The sequence below is a fragment of the Miniopterus natalensis genome, chromosome 1 (assembly GCF_054644295.1).
Source record: "Miniopterus natalensis isolate mMinNat1 chromosome 1, mMinNat1.hap1, whole genome shotgun sequence".
Taxonomy (NCBI): Eukaryota; Metazoa; Chordata; class Mammalia; order Chiroptera; family Miniopteridae; genus Miniopterus; species Miniopterus natalensis.
The window spans coordinates 110,784,902-110,798,063 of NC_142081.1; the positions used below are offsets into that span (position 1 = coordinate 110,784,902).

Here is a 13,162-nt window from a genome sequence, read left to right on the forward strand (position 1 = left end):
CAGAATGGCCAATGCCACCTTTCTTGGTTAACCCCTCCCCCCACATAGCCAAATCAATCTGCTTTAACCTGGTGAACTCTATTAGCTCCACCCTACCAATTCCCTAAGACCCTGCCCCACTCCACATCAAAGACCCCAGGATGGCAGCAGCTGGCCTCTGTGTACCCTGATAGTTTTGCTGAATGGCTTCAGACAAAGCACTGACACCGAGATTGAAACTGTATTAACCTGTAAACAGCACTTGCTCCTACTTGGTGACTCCCTGAGAACCTACCTTACGTGACTCACATACCAACCAAGGCTCTTTATGTGGCTGAGCCTAATGGACAGATAACAAGCATCAGTGGGTTCCAAGGTGCCTTGGACATTCTGCTGACCTGTCCCAGGACTGAAGCTGGTGACAGCTGGCCTTGATTGGAGGGTTGGTTCTTCCCACATGCACCCAGACCCAACAGAAACAGCTACCAAACATAGGTCACTTTGCAGATCCTAACAGGTAGCCCAGGACCAGTCACAGGCAGCATCTGACATTGACCTGAACCAAATCCCTCCCAAGAGACCCAAGAGCCCGACTGGGCGTGGCTCAGTGGTTAAGTGTTGACCTAGGATCCAGGCGATCAGGGTTCGATTCCCTGTCAGGGCACATGCCCGGGTTGCGGGCTGCAGCTGATCAATGACTCTCTCATCAATGATGTTTCTATCTCTCTCCCTCTCCTTTCCTCTCTCTGAAATCAATAAAGATATATTTAAAAACAAACAAACAAACAAAAACAACAACAACAAAAAAACAAAAACCAAGGGACCCAAGAAATAACACACCCAGAGGCTGCTTCAGATCACAACAGAGCACCACCCAATTAGGTCCCCAAGTGGCCCACCTAAAGGGAGGCTTTGACAGGTAATAGATCCTGCTGGGGTGAATTCCACTTCATGGGCTCAGCTCCCACAAGCAGCTCATACACGGTGGTTGTGGCCAATTATCACAGCCAGCCTGCCTGAGGATCAACTCCACCCACTGATGTGCAAAAAACAATCAAGTCTCAACTTCAAGAGGAAGGCACACATAACCCACACAAAGAACATTCCAGGAACACCCAACTCACGTAATCAGGGAGACTCTGTCACTGAATCCCACAGAGCACCTACTACATAAGACCACCCTACTAAGCCTGGGAGGCATAGCAGATTTACCAAATACACAGAAACAAACACAGAGGGGCAGAATAAATGGGGAGACAAAAAAAAGTGCCCTAAATGAAAGAATAGAAGAATTCTCCAGAAAAAGAACTAACTAAAATGCAGGCAGGTAATCTATCACACACAGAGTTTAAAACGATGGTTACAAGGATGCTCAAGGAACTTAAGGAAAGAATGGATGAATTCAGTGAGAACTTAAACAAAGAGACAATAGACATAAAAAGGAGATAGAAACCATAATAAAAAGTCATTCAGAAATGAAGAATATAATAATGGAAATGAAAAATACACTAGAAGAAATCAGTAGCAGAATAGATGAAGCAGAGGGTTGAATAAGCAATTTTGAAGACAAAGTAGCAGAAAACATCCAATAAGAACAGCAAAAAAAAAAAAAAAAAGAATTTTTAATAATGAGGATAGTTTAAGGTACCCCTGGGACAACATCACATATAACAACATTCATATCATAGAAGTACCAGGACACCAGAGAGAGCAATGGATTGAGAACCAATTTGAATAAATAATGGCTGAAAACTTCTTAAGCTGGAAATGCAGAGTCCCAAATGAAGTGAACCCAAACAGGCCCACACCAAAACACATCATAATTTAAAATGGCAAAGGTTAAAGACAAAAAGAGAATCTTAAAAACAGTAAGAGAAAGACAGATAGTTACTTACAAGGGAGCTCACATAAGACTATCAATTGATTTCCCAACAGAAATATTCAGGCTGGAAAAAAGTCGCATGAATATTCAAAGAGAAGAAAAACAAGGACCTACAACCAAGATTACTCTACCCAGCAAGACTGTCATTTAAAATTGGAGGAGAAATAAAGAGCTTCTCAAACAAGAAAAAGCTAAAGAAATTCATCACCACCAAACCAGTTTTACAAGAAATGTTAACAGGGTGGGGTTTTTTTTTTAAGATGAAGAAGGGAAAAAATATATATGAATAATAAAATGGCAATAACTATGTAGCTATCAAAAATCATTTTAAATGTAAATGAATTAAATACTTCAAACAAGGACATGGGGTAGCTAAATGGATAAGTAAATAAGATCCATTTACTTGCTGTTTATAAGAAACCCATATTGAGCCTGGCCAGGGGTGGCTCAGCAGTTGAGTGTCGACCTAGGATCCAAGCCATCGGGGATCGATTCTCGGTCAGGGCACATGCCCGGGTTGCGGGCTCGATCAATGACTCTCTCATCATTGATGTTTCTATATCTCTCTCTCCCTCTCCTTTCCTCTCTCTGAAATCAGTAAAGATATGTTTAAAAAAAGAAAAAAAGAAACCCATATTGAATCGAAAAACACACAAACACTGAAAGAAAAAATATAGAAAAGATATTTCATGCAAATCGAACCAAACAAAAAGCTGGGGAAGCAATACTTATATCAAACAAAATAGACTTTAACACAAAGGCTATTAAAAGAGACAAAAAAGAACATTATATAATGATAAAGGGATCCATTCAACAAGAGAACATAACCCTTGCAAACATTTATGCATCCAACATAAGAGCACCTACATATGTGCAAATATGTGCACCTAAATAAAAGCAAATCCTGATGGACATAAAGGGAGAGATAGACAGCGATACAGTTATATTTGGGGACTTTACCACCCAAATGATATCATTAGATAGATTTTTTTCAGACAGAAAATCAACCAGGAAACAGTGGCCATAAATGACACATCAGACCAGATGGATTTAATTGATATTTTTAGAGCATTTCACCACAAAATAAACAGCAGAATGTACATTTTTTCAAGTGCACATGTACATTGTCCAAGGAAGATCACAATTAAGTCCAGAAAACAAGTTTGAGTAAAGTTAAGAAGAATGAAATTACATCAAATATCTTCTCTAACCATAATGGTATGAAACTAGTAATCAATTACAAAAAAAAAAAAAACCCTGAAAGAAAGACCACAAAAAAATGGAAGCTTTGTAATATGCTATGAAATAATGAATGAGTAAGTAATGAGATAAAGGAAGAAATAAAAAGATATTTTGAGACAAATGAAAATAAAACACAACACAAAATCTATGGGACAGAGCTAAAGCAGTCCTAAGAGGGAAATACATAGCAATACAGGCCTACCTCAAGAAACAAGAAACACCTCACAAAAAAAATCTAAACTTATACCAGGAACTAAAAAGGAACCATAAACAAAGCCATAAGTGAGCAGAAGGAAGAAAGTAATAAAGATCAGAACAGAAATAAAGTAAAAGGAATTTAAAAAACAAAACAAAACAAATTAAAAGATTAACAAAACCAAGAGCTGGTTATTCAAAAAGAAACAAACTTGATAAACCTTATAGAGACTCACAAAAAAATAGAGGGGACCCAAATAAATAAAATCAAACATGAAATAAAAGTGACAACAAACACCACAGAAATCTAAAAGAGTATAAGGAAATACTACAAACAACTATATGCCAAAAAATGGATAATCTGGAAGATATGGACAAATTCCTAGAAGCATACAATCTTCCAAAACTGAATCAAGATGAAACAGAGAATCTGAACAGACCAATTACAATCAACTAAATCAATTCAGAAATTTAAAAAACCCAAATAATAGAAGATCTGCACCAGATGGCTTCACAGGTACATTTTACCAAACATTCAAACAAATACCTATCTTTCTCAAACTATTCCAAAACATTCAGGAACAAAAAGCTCCCAAGCTCATTTTATGAGGACAGCATTATCCTGATTCCAAACCCTGACAAAGAAATTACACACAAAAAAATTATAGTCCAATATCCCTGATGAACATAGATACTAAAATCCTCAAAAAAATATTAACAAAACAAATTCAGTGATATATTTAAAACATCATACACCATAATCAAATAAGATTTATTCCCAGAATTCAAGGTTAGTTCAATATCAACAAGTCAATTAATGTGATACATCACATAAACAAAATGAAAGATAAAAATCATATGACTATATTAATAAATGCAGAAAAGCATTTGACAGAATCCAAGACCCATTTACTATAAAAACTCTCAGCAAAATGGGAATAGAGAGAACTTACCTCAACATAATTAAGGCCATATATGACAAACCCACAGCTAACATCATACTTAATGGGGAAAAGATAAAAACGTTTTTATAAGATCAGAAACAAGACAGGGATGTCCATTTTCACTATTCTTATTCAACATAGTATTGGAAGTCTTAGCCAAAGCAGTCAGAAAAGAAGAAATAAAAGGCAACCAAATTCATTATTTGAAGATGAAATGATACTATATATAGAAAACTCTAAAGATTCCACCAAAAATATACTAGAACTGATAAATAAATTCAGTAAAGTAGCAAGATACAAAATAAATATTCAGAAAATGGTTGTAATTTTATATACCAATAATGAGCTGTCTGAAAGAGAAACCAAAAAAATGATTCCATTTATAATTGTGTCAAGAAAATAAAATATCTAGGAATAAATTTAACCAAGTATGTAAAAGACCTGTACTCAGAAGATTATGACACTGAAGAAAGAAATGGAAGAATATACAAATAAATGAAAGCATATACCATGCTCATGGGTAGGAAAAATTAACATCATTAAAATGTCCATTCTACCCAAAGTAATGTCCCAAGCAGCAACAATATGAGAAAGAAAAACAAAGTTGGAGGAATCACCCTACTTGATATCAAACTAGACTACAATGCTACAGTAATCAAAACAGCATGGTATCGGCATAAAAATAGACACATAGATCAATGGAATAGAGATCCCAGAAATAAACCCACATTTATATGGTCAATTAACATATGATGAAGGAGGCAAGAACACACAATGGGGTGAGTACAGTCTATTTAGCAAATGGTGTTGGGAAAATTGGACAGATGTAAAGCAAATATGAAACTAGTCCACCTTCTTATACCATATACAAGAATAAACTCAAAATGAATTAAAGACTTAAATGAGAGACTCAACAGCATAAAACTCCTAGAAGAAGACACAGGTAATAAAATCTCTAACATTATCTCTTAGCAATATTTTTTCTGATATATTTCCTCAGGCAAGGAAAACAAACTAAAAAATAAAAAATTGGGGCTACATCAAACTCAAAAGATTTTACATATCATAGAAAAACATCAACAAAATGAAAAGACAACCTACTAAGTGAGGGAACATATTCACCAATGGTACATCCAATAAGAAGTTAATATCCCAAATTAATAACATACTCATACAACTCAACCAAAATGTAATCATTCCAGTAATCATTCAAATGGGCAGAGGACCTGAATAGACACTTCTGCAAAGAGGATATACAATGGCCAATAAATATGAAAAGATGCTCAATGTCCCAAATCATCAGAGAAATGTAAATTAAAACTGCACTGAGGTGTCACTTCACACCAGTCGAAATGGGTATCATCAATAAATTAACGGTTTGGCAAGGATGTAGAGAAAAGGGAATCCTCATGCACTGTGGGTGGGAATGCAGATTTGTGCAGTCACTATGAAAAACAATATAGAGGTTATTAAAAAAATAAAAAATGGAACTGCCCTGTGACCCAGCAATTCCACTTCAGGCAATGTATCCAAAGCAACCAAAAACATTAATTTGAAAAAATATATGCACTTCTATATTCATTGCAGCATTATTAACAATAACCAAATTATGGAAGCAACTCAAGTGTCCCTCAACAGACTTGTGGATAAAAAAGTGGTAGTACATATATATAATGGAATATTACTCACCAAAAAGGAATGAAATCTTACCATTGCAAACACATGGAAGGAACTAGAGGGCATTATGTTAAGTAAAATACGTCAATCAGAGAAAGACAAATACCATATGATTTCACTAATATGTGGAATCTAAAGAACAAAATAAAGGAACAAAAAAAAACAGAAATAGACTCATAGATACCGAGAACAACTGATGGTTGCCAGAGGGGAGAAAGGTTGTGGGACTGGGTAAAATGGTGAAGGGATTAAGAAGTGCAAATTGGTAGTTACAAAATAGTCAAGAAATATAAAGTTCAGCATAGGGAATATAGTCAACAATATAGTAATCCTATTAGAAACCATTTGTTATCAACTTTCAACCAACTTTTCTTTTCACTCTTTTTACCCTTTATTGTTAATTATTATAATAATCTCTTACTTTTCTATATTAAATAGAATCAAAGGCAATTGATTTCAGCCTTTAATATCTGAAACTCTCCTTAGCATAGTTGGTATCAAAATTTAATTTTGTCATATGGAATACTATGCAGCTGTAAAAAAGAAGGATCTCTTACCTTTTAGGACAGCATGGGTGAAACTGGAGAGTGTTATGCTAAGTGAAATAAGCCAGTCAGAGAAAGACAAGTATCACATGATCTCACTCATATGTGGAATCTAATGAATAAAATAGATACAGAGACATAGAAACGTGGAACAGACTGATAAATCTCAGAGTGAAGGTGGGGCTGGGGAGTGGGTGGGGAGAGATTAATCAAAGAATTTATACGCATGTATGCATAACCCATGGGCACAGACAATAGTGTGGGGAAGGCCTGGGGGTGAGGTGGATGTGGGGTAAAGGAGATCATTGGCAGATAAAGGGGGACATCTGTAATACTTTCAAAAATAAAGATAAATGTTTAAAAAGAATTAAAAACAAAAAAATTTGCTTTCCTTGCCTGAGGAAATATATCAGAAAAAATGTTGCTAAGAGATAATACCTGTGTTTTCGTCTACAAGTTTTATGGTTTTGAGTCTTTCATTTAATTTTTTAATATTTAATTTTTAATTATTTTTATATACATAAAAACAGACACAGGGAAGCAGCCAAATACAGAGACAAAGAAACATGGCACAGATGAAAGAACAGAAGAAATCTCCAGAAAAAGAACTAAATGAAATGGAAGCAAGCATATATGCATAATCCATGAGCACAGAAAATAGTGTGGTGAAGGCCTGGGGTGGGGGGTGGGTGCGGGGTAGAAGGGATCAGTGGGGAAAAAAGGGGACATCTGTAAATCTTTCAACAATAAATACAATGTTTTAAAAAAATATTCAATCCCATGAATATATTACTAGGACCTTTCCAATAAATCCACCTGTAAATAGAACACATAGTTTTAGAAACAGGAATCAGAATTTCTATTTATCAACTTTGTGTTTATAAAAATTCTCCAGAAGATAATGGAATATTATGCAATAAAAGAATTCATTGTGATGCCCAATTAAGAATTTATAAAGCCATTGAATGGGTTGGGAGAAGGGCTAGGGTGAAGATGTGGTATTGACAAGAAGAAAAGCAGGTAATAGAGAAGATAACTCTAGCTTCATGATTCTAATAATCAAAAATTACAATGGTTTCCTCCTAGTCATTTATTCAAAGTTAGCCTTAAAGCAGGCCATTTTACCTTCTCAAATTATAAAACTGAGGAAAAGCAACAACCTCCAAATTTACATAAAAACTCATGACCCTCAAAGTATTCATTAGCTCACTCCACTATGAATTGTGACAATATTAAGCATGTGTTCTGGGATTAAGAATTTTTTCCAAAAATCTGTTTCAATAGTTCTTTCTTGGAACATATTTTTTAATGTTATAAAGAACCTATAGTATGAAATTGTTTAAATGTCTGAGAAATTTGATTAATTTACCATTATCTTTTTTTCTTCAGTCTAATAAAGTGAGCAAGTAGATTGAAAATCATTTTCTATTTTAAATGTTATAACTATAAATTGTCCCCAAATAAATCACCCAAAAAATGAACACCTTAAACTTATAATATTACATTTTCCTAACTAAAATCTTTGGGCATGAAACAATGAAATATTATAAAATCTAATTAATACATAGAGCTAAAAGCATTTTATAGCAAAAGAGGCAGAGGTTTTATTTTATTTTCAAGAACAAAACATAATTACAGAGCTCACCATTAACTCTAGGTCTTAAGCTTCAACAACATGGTCACATGAGGCTCATACTGAGTTAAAAAATAATCCAATATACCAGAACCATTAACATAACAACAATCTAATTTTAGAGTTTTCTACTATTTCATAGGGAAAATATCCTATTACACTCATACTGGCTCTTTTATGCACACAATCATTTATGCACACTTGGTTTGATTTTGTTCAGGAGACCAATAACAAGACGCTCTTTATTCACAGAAACATCTCAATCCTTAATCAAATGTAGAGTTCCTGTTCCCAAGTATTTAGAGTAAAATTTTTGAGATAATGAAAGTTTATGGTTGTGTTACAATAGAAAGAAAACATTTAATCAAGCTATGCTTCAATCACTACAGCTTTTAAGAATCAAAATGTGGCCTGGCTGGCCTTACTCACCAGTTGAACATTTACCTATGAGCCAGGAGATTGCGGTTTGCTTCCTGGTCTCAGGGCATATACCCAGGTTGCGGGCTCAGTCTCCAGTAGGGGGCATGCAGGAAGCAGCTGATCAGTGACTCTCTCTCATCATTGATGTTTCTCTCTTTCTCTCCCTCTCCCTTCCTCTCTCTGAAATGAATAAAAATAATTTTAAAAAATAATATAAAAATAAAAATGTGATTGATGAAAGAAATAAAAATAAAATCCCAAATTATATTCAGGTGTCATAACTGAATTTTGTTTGTTTTTTGTTGTTTTTTTAAATCCTGACCTGCAAACATTTTTTTCACTAATTTTTTTTTTTTTTTTTTTAAAGAGTGGAAGGTGAGGGAGGGAGGAAGGAAGAGAGAGAGAGAGAAACATAGATGTAAGAGAGACAAATCAATTGGTTGCTTCCCACATGCACCCAACCGAGGCCAAGGATAGAACCTGCATTGGAGATACATGCCCTTGACCAGGAATCAAACCCACAACCCTTTGGTGTTCTAACAACTGAGCAACATTGGCCATGGCACCAGAGCTGAATTTTAAAAATCAGAAAATGCCATAAGTCCAAATACTCTATATCTACATTATATGTACACAATCCCTTAAAGACTGATGAGCCTATGCCTACTTGATTGCTCTCTTTCTTGCTCCTGACCCTAGTAATACTAATAATACTTTTACTAGAATATGTCTTTGCTTTTCCCCATTCTACTTCAAGACATGTTCCTTGAGAATAACTTAGGGAATAAATGCCTATTATGTGCCCTTATTTTAAAGTCCTTCCATTGTTTTAATATATTCACAATGTCCTGTTAATATGCATATCCACAAGGTATTTTTATAAACTCCTTGTCTAGGAATGGATTTTATACTTCAATCTGTGCCAATATGCAGTAGCTTATGTGTTCTTTCCCATTATGGAAAACCCAGAATCATAATCTTGACATGTGTCAATGGCTACTCTAAAAATCTGTATTTAACTTGGTCACAGAGTATAAAAGAAGTGTAAATCCACCATCCCACCTCTACCCTCTGCCTTAGACAATTTGAACAAATTACAAAGGATAAACAGAAATGACTATGAATTCTCAACTCAGTGGTATAAAGGCAGCCTGTAAAATCTGTGAAAATTCATTAGAAATTTGTGCCACAGAATTGCAGAATATAAATAACAAACAATTGTTCTCTTGCCTTGTCATAAACCAGTTTTACAGACTTTCAACATCTCTGGCAACACTTTGTTCTTCCTGTGAAGGGCTGAGATTCTGGTATTTCCACCACCTTTCTCAAAGTGCCGTTGTTCACCATTCCTCTAAATCTATGTAAACATCCATTCAATCTTTTCATCTGGTGGGACTGAGCTGAAATCTTTTGTAAGAGCTTTAGAAAAAAAAAATCCCACTCACCTCTTAAAGTTAACAAATTCAGGGATTACATCAGTTTCATTTTATAAAAGTACAGTAAACTTGCTCATGCCTTGGAGACAAGAATAACCTGTTATATATTTTAGACGTCATCACAGACTCTACACTGTGCCAGCATGCAGTGTTCACTCAGAAACACAAAGGGCATACAAGCAACTCAATAGCAAATATCTGGACTATGTGGCATTTCACTATTTCTTTGGTTTCTAAAGTCTCTGTGTTATGGTGGTCAGAGGCCATCCCTGCGGGGGGGGGGGGGGGGGAATCTATTGAAAATCGAAATCATTGCTTACATTTTAAATGTGTGTTTGAAATGAAATTTAAGTGAAATCATAAATGGATTCAGAATTTTTCTTTGACACATTAACAAAAATGCTTCATCCCTTTTCACACTTGCATACTCATACCTACACAACATAGACTGAGAAGGTCCTATTAAGGGGACAGCTCTAGGAGGAAATAAAGCAAATCAGCTCCCATTGAAAAACACCCTAATAATTTCTAATTTAAGGGACTTTAGTATAAATGCTAGATGTTTAGTAGAAGTCCATCTTGTCTTTAAGGACTCTGTTATGTATTTTATTTTCATAGTGTTGTTGAATGTCTACTTAATATATTAATATATTACCTCAGTAGCAAAGGAAGGTAGTTAATATAATAGTATAAAGGAAACTAGATCCAAGCATCTTGAAAGTAAAGATTTTTTAAAATATAATTTTCAAGGGTCTGGCATTGAAAGCATTTTCCCTCTTTGTGAAAACAAATTTTTATTGGATTTAAACATTTCATTTGAAATTTGTCAGCTGCCAGACTTACTATATACACAACATTTTTTCCACATGCACACTCTCCCACACTCCTGTCATTACCTCTCTTTTTATCCACACAGCTCACTAATATATAAAAAAATTCCTAATTCAAATACAATTGTAATTACTGTCATAATTATTATTCTCTCATGCCAACTCACATTGTTCCAGTTTCATTATTTAATTGAAAATGTATTGAACACTCACAACTACATCACTAATAAACAGCTAAATTTTCAGCATCCCAATACTGTGCATCTTTGGTGAGATTTGGTTTCCTACGGCCACTCTGGTCATAAGCAGATTTTACCCTTAGCTCTCTCAGCACTTAGTCTATGTCCTTGCCTCTGTCTTGTAATTTTAGCTCATAAAATGCAATTATAGATAAAATCCCTCTTGAGACTAGTTTTTCATTGTTTCTCCAAAGTACATTTTCTTCATTAATTAAATCATATCCCAGAACATCCCACAACACTAACTGTAGCTTGAATTGTTGTTCCCTCTGTGTCAAAGTGGCCAATTTATATTCTTATTCTAATATTTCTGACTTTCCGTCAAGTATCCCCATATGTTTGTAGTTGCAATCACATTGTTTAAAAATAGAGTTCTTGATGTGTTCATAGGTAATCAATAAACAAAATTACTTAAAGTAAAAATTTGGGTAAAATAAATTTAGAAACTAAATAAAATTGTATCTTATTTTTCAATCCTCAGCTTTCAGCATTTAACAAAATATTTTCAGTTCTGTGATTCCATGGACGTTCTGCTTTGCCATGCTTTGCTCTGAAGAGACAACTAACTGCCATCTTTTCCCCCAGCAAGTGGTCCTAGGCCTGTGAAGGAGAGCTGCAGGCAGCTCCACTTTCTGGCTCTAGGAGAATGACACTGTCCCGACCAAGGGATCTGAGCAGGCAGCAGGCCCTGACTTGCACGGTGCCTGATTTCACAGTCCCACCTATGGAAAAACCCTTGTGAAAGCAACATTCAGATAGCTCTTCCTTCTGGGTGCTATGGAAGAGCAGCAACAGGTTCTGTCTGGCTTGGCTACAAATCACTTCATAGGCATAGGGGCTGGTGTCACAGATGAAGAAAGAGAAATATTGGTGTTGTAATGTTTAGTTTTGGCAAAGAAAAATCTGAAGTAAAAAGGATGACTGAACTGCACAGCTCATTTGTGAATGGATTTTTTTAATCTAGAAATAGAAGTTCAAGTTTTGGATGACACTGAAAGGGGTTCAGGAGGTTTTGGTTCCACTGAAAAGAATTAAAATCTATGCCAAGAATAGAAAATGAAAAAACATACTTTTTTCTTAAAAATAGTTTTTGTTTAATATTTTAGTGTCTTGCATTTCTGAAAACTTAACAACTTTAGCTTCTAGAAAATTTTATCCCTCTTATGATTAAGGAAAGGGTACTCTGTTGGGATCACATAGAACTTTACTTTCTGTGTTTTTCTACATTAGATTATTGTATAAATCTGCATGGTAAGCTAATACAAAGCTTCTTTTTTCAATCAAGTGTACATCAATTACAGATTCTCTCCAGAACTGTATTATTTAAATACTTCCCCTTCAACAACTTATTTTCAAATTGCTTTATAAATCATAAGCAAAGCCTTTTCTTCAATAAATTTAAATTATTTTACAGATACAAATTATTATATAATCTGAACTGAAAGATAATAAATTCCTTGTTTTTCTCTTCAAAAAAATATATTTTCCTCCTCCCTATACGTATTGTTGCTACCAATTCTATGGCTTTGGGGTATAATGTTGCATTGATTTTCATCTAATCCCTATAAGAACTATTTTATCCTTCTTGTTATAAGCCATCTGACCTTTGAATTTTCAGTTATCACCCCATATTATGAGCTTTGCTCAGTATCCCCAGATTTTTAGTGCATTTGTTTTTCCCTCAGTAAAATAATTATTTTATCAGGAACAAGTGGATGAAAACTGTGTTCTTATCTTCTGAATAAAATTATATTTAAATCTCCTGCAGGTGAAAGAGTTATGTGACAAATTTCAAAAATCTGGTTAGCTTTAATTTCTAAATGTTATCACACTTTTAAAAGCTTTTACAATCTTTCCCCTTTCTCTTTTCCTTCTTCCCTTCTTCCTTCTTTCTTTCTGCCAGTAAACATTTACTGAAGATGTATTTTGTGCCAGTAACATAGTAGATGCTAATGATATAGGTGGAACTAAGACAAGCACCCACATTGGCCTTACAAACTCTTGTGATATGTTGACATATTTTTAAGTGTTAGGGTCTAATTTTGGAATGCTTTTATTATTTCTCAGAAATCCATTATATTTTTTTCTCATTACAGCCTTATTTATATTGAAAAGAAACTAGGGACAATCAAATATCCAA

The 13,162-nt window shown here is 34.6% G+C and overlaps 1 pseudogene; it reads left to right on the forward strand.

Moving 5' to 3' along the window:
- The first annotated feature begins 11,562 nt into the window (after window positions 1-11,562).
- On the forward strand, window positions 11,563-12,057 carry LOC107534618 (deoxyuridine 5'-triphosphate nucleotidohydrolase, mitochondrial pseudogene; annotated as a pseudogene).
- Window positions 12,058-13,162: the final 1,105 nt, after the last annotated feature.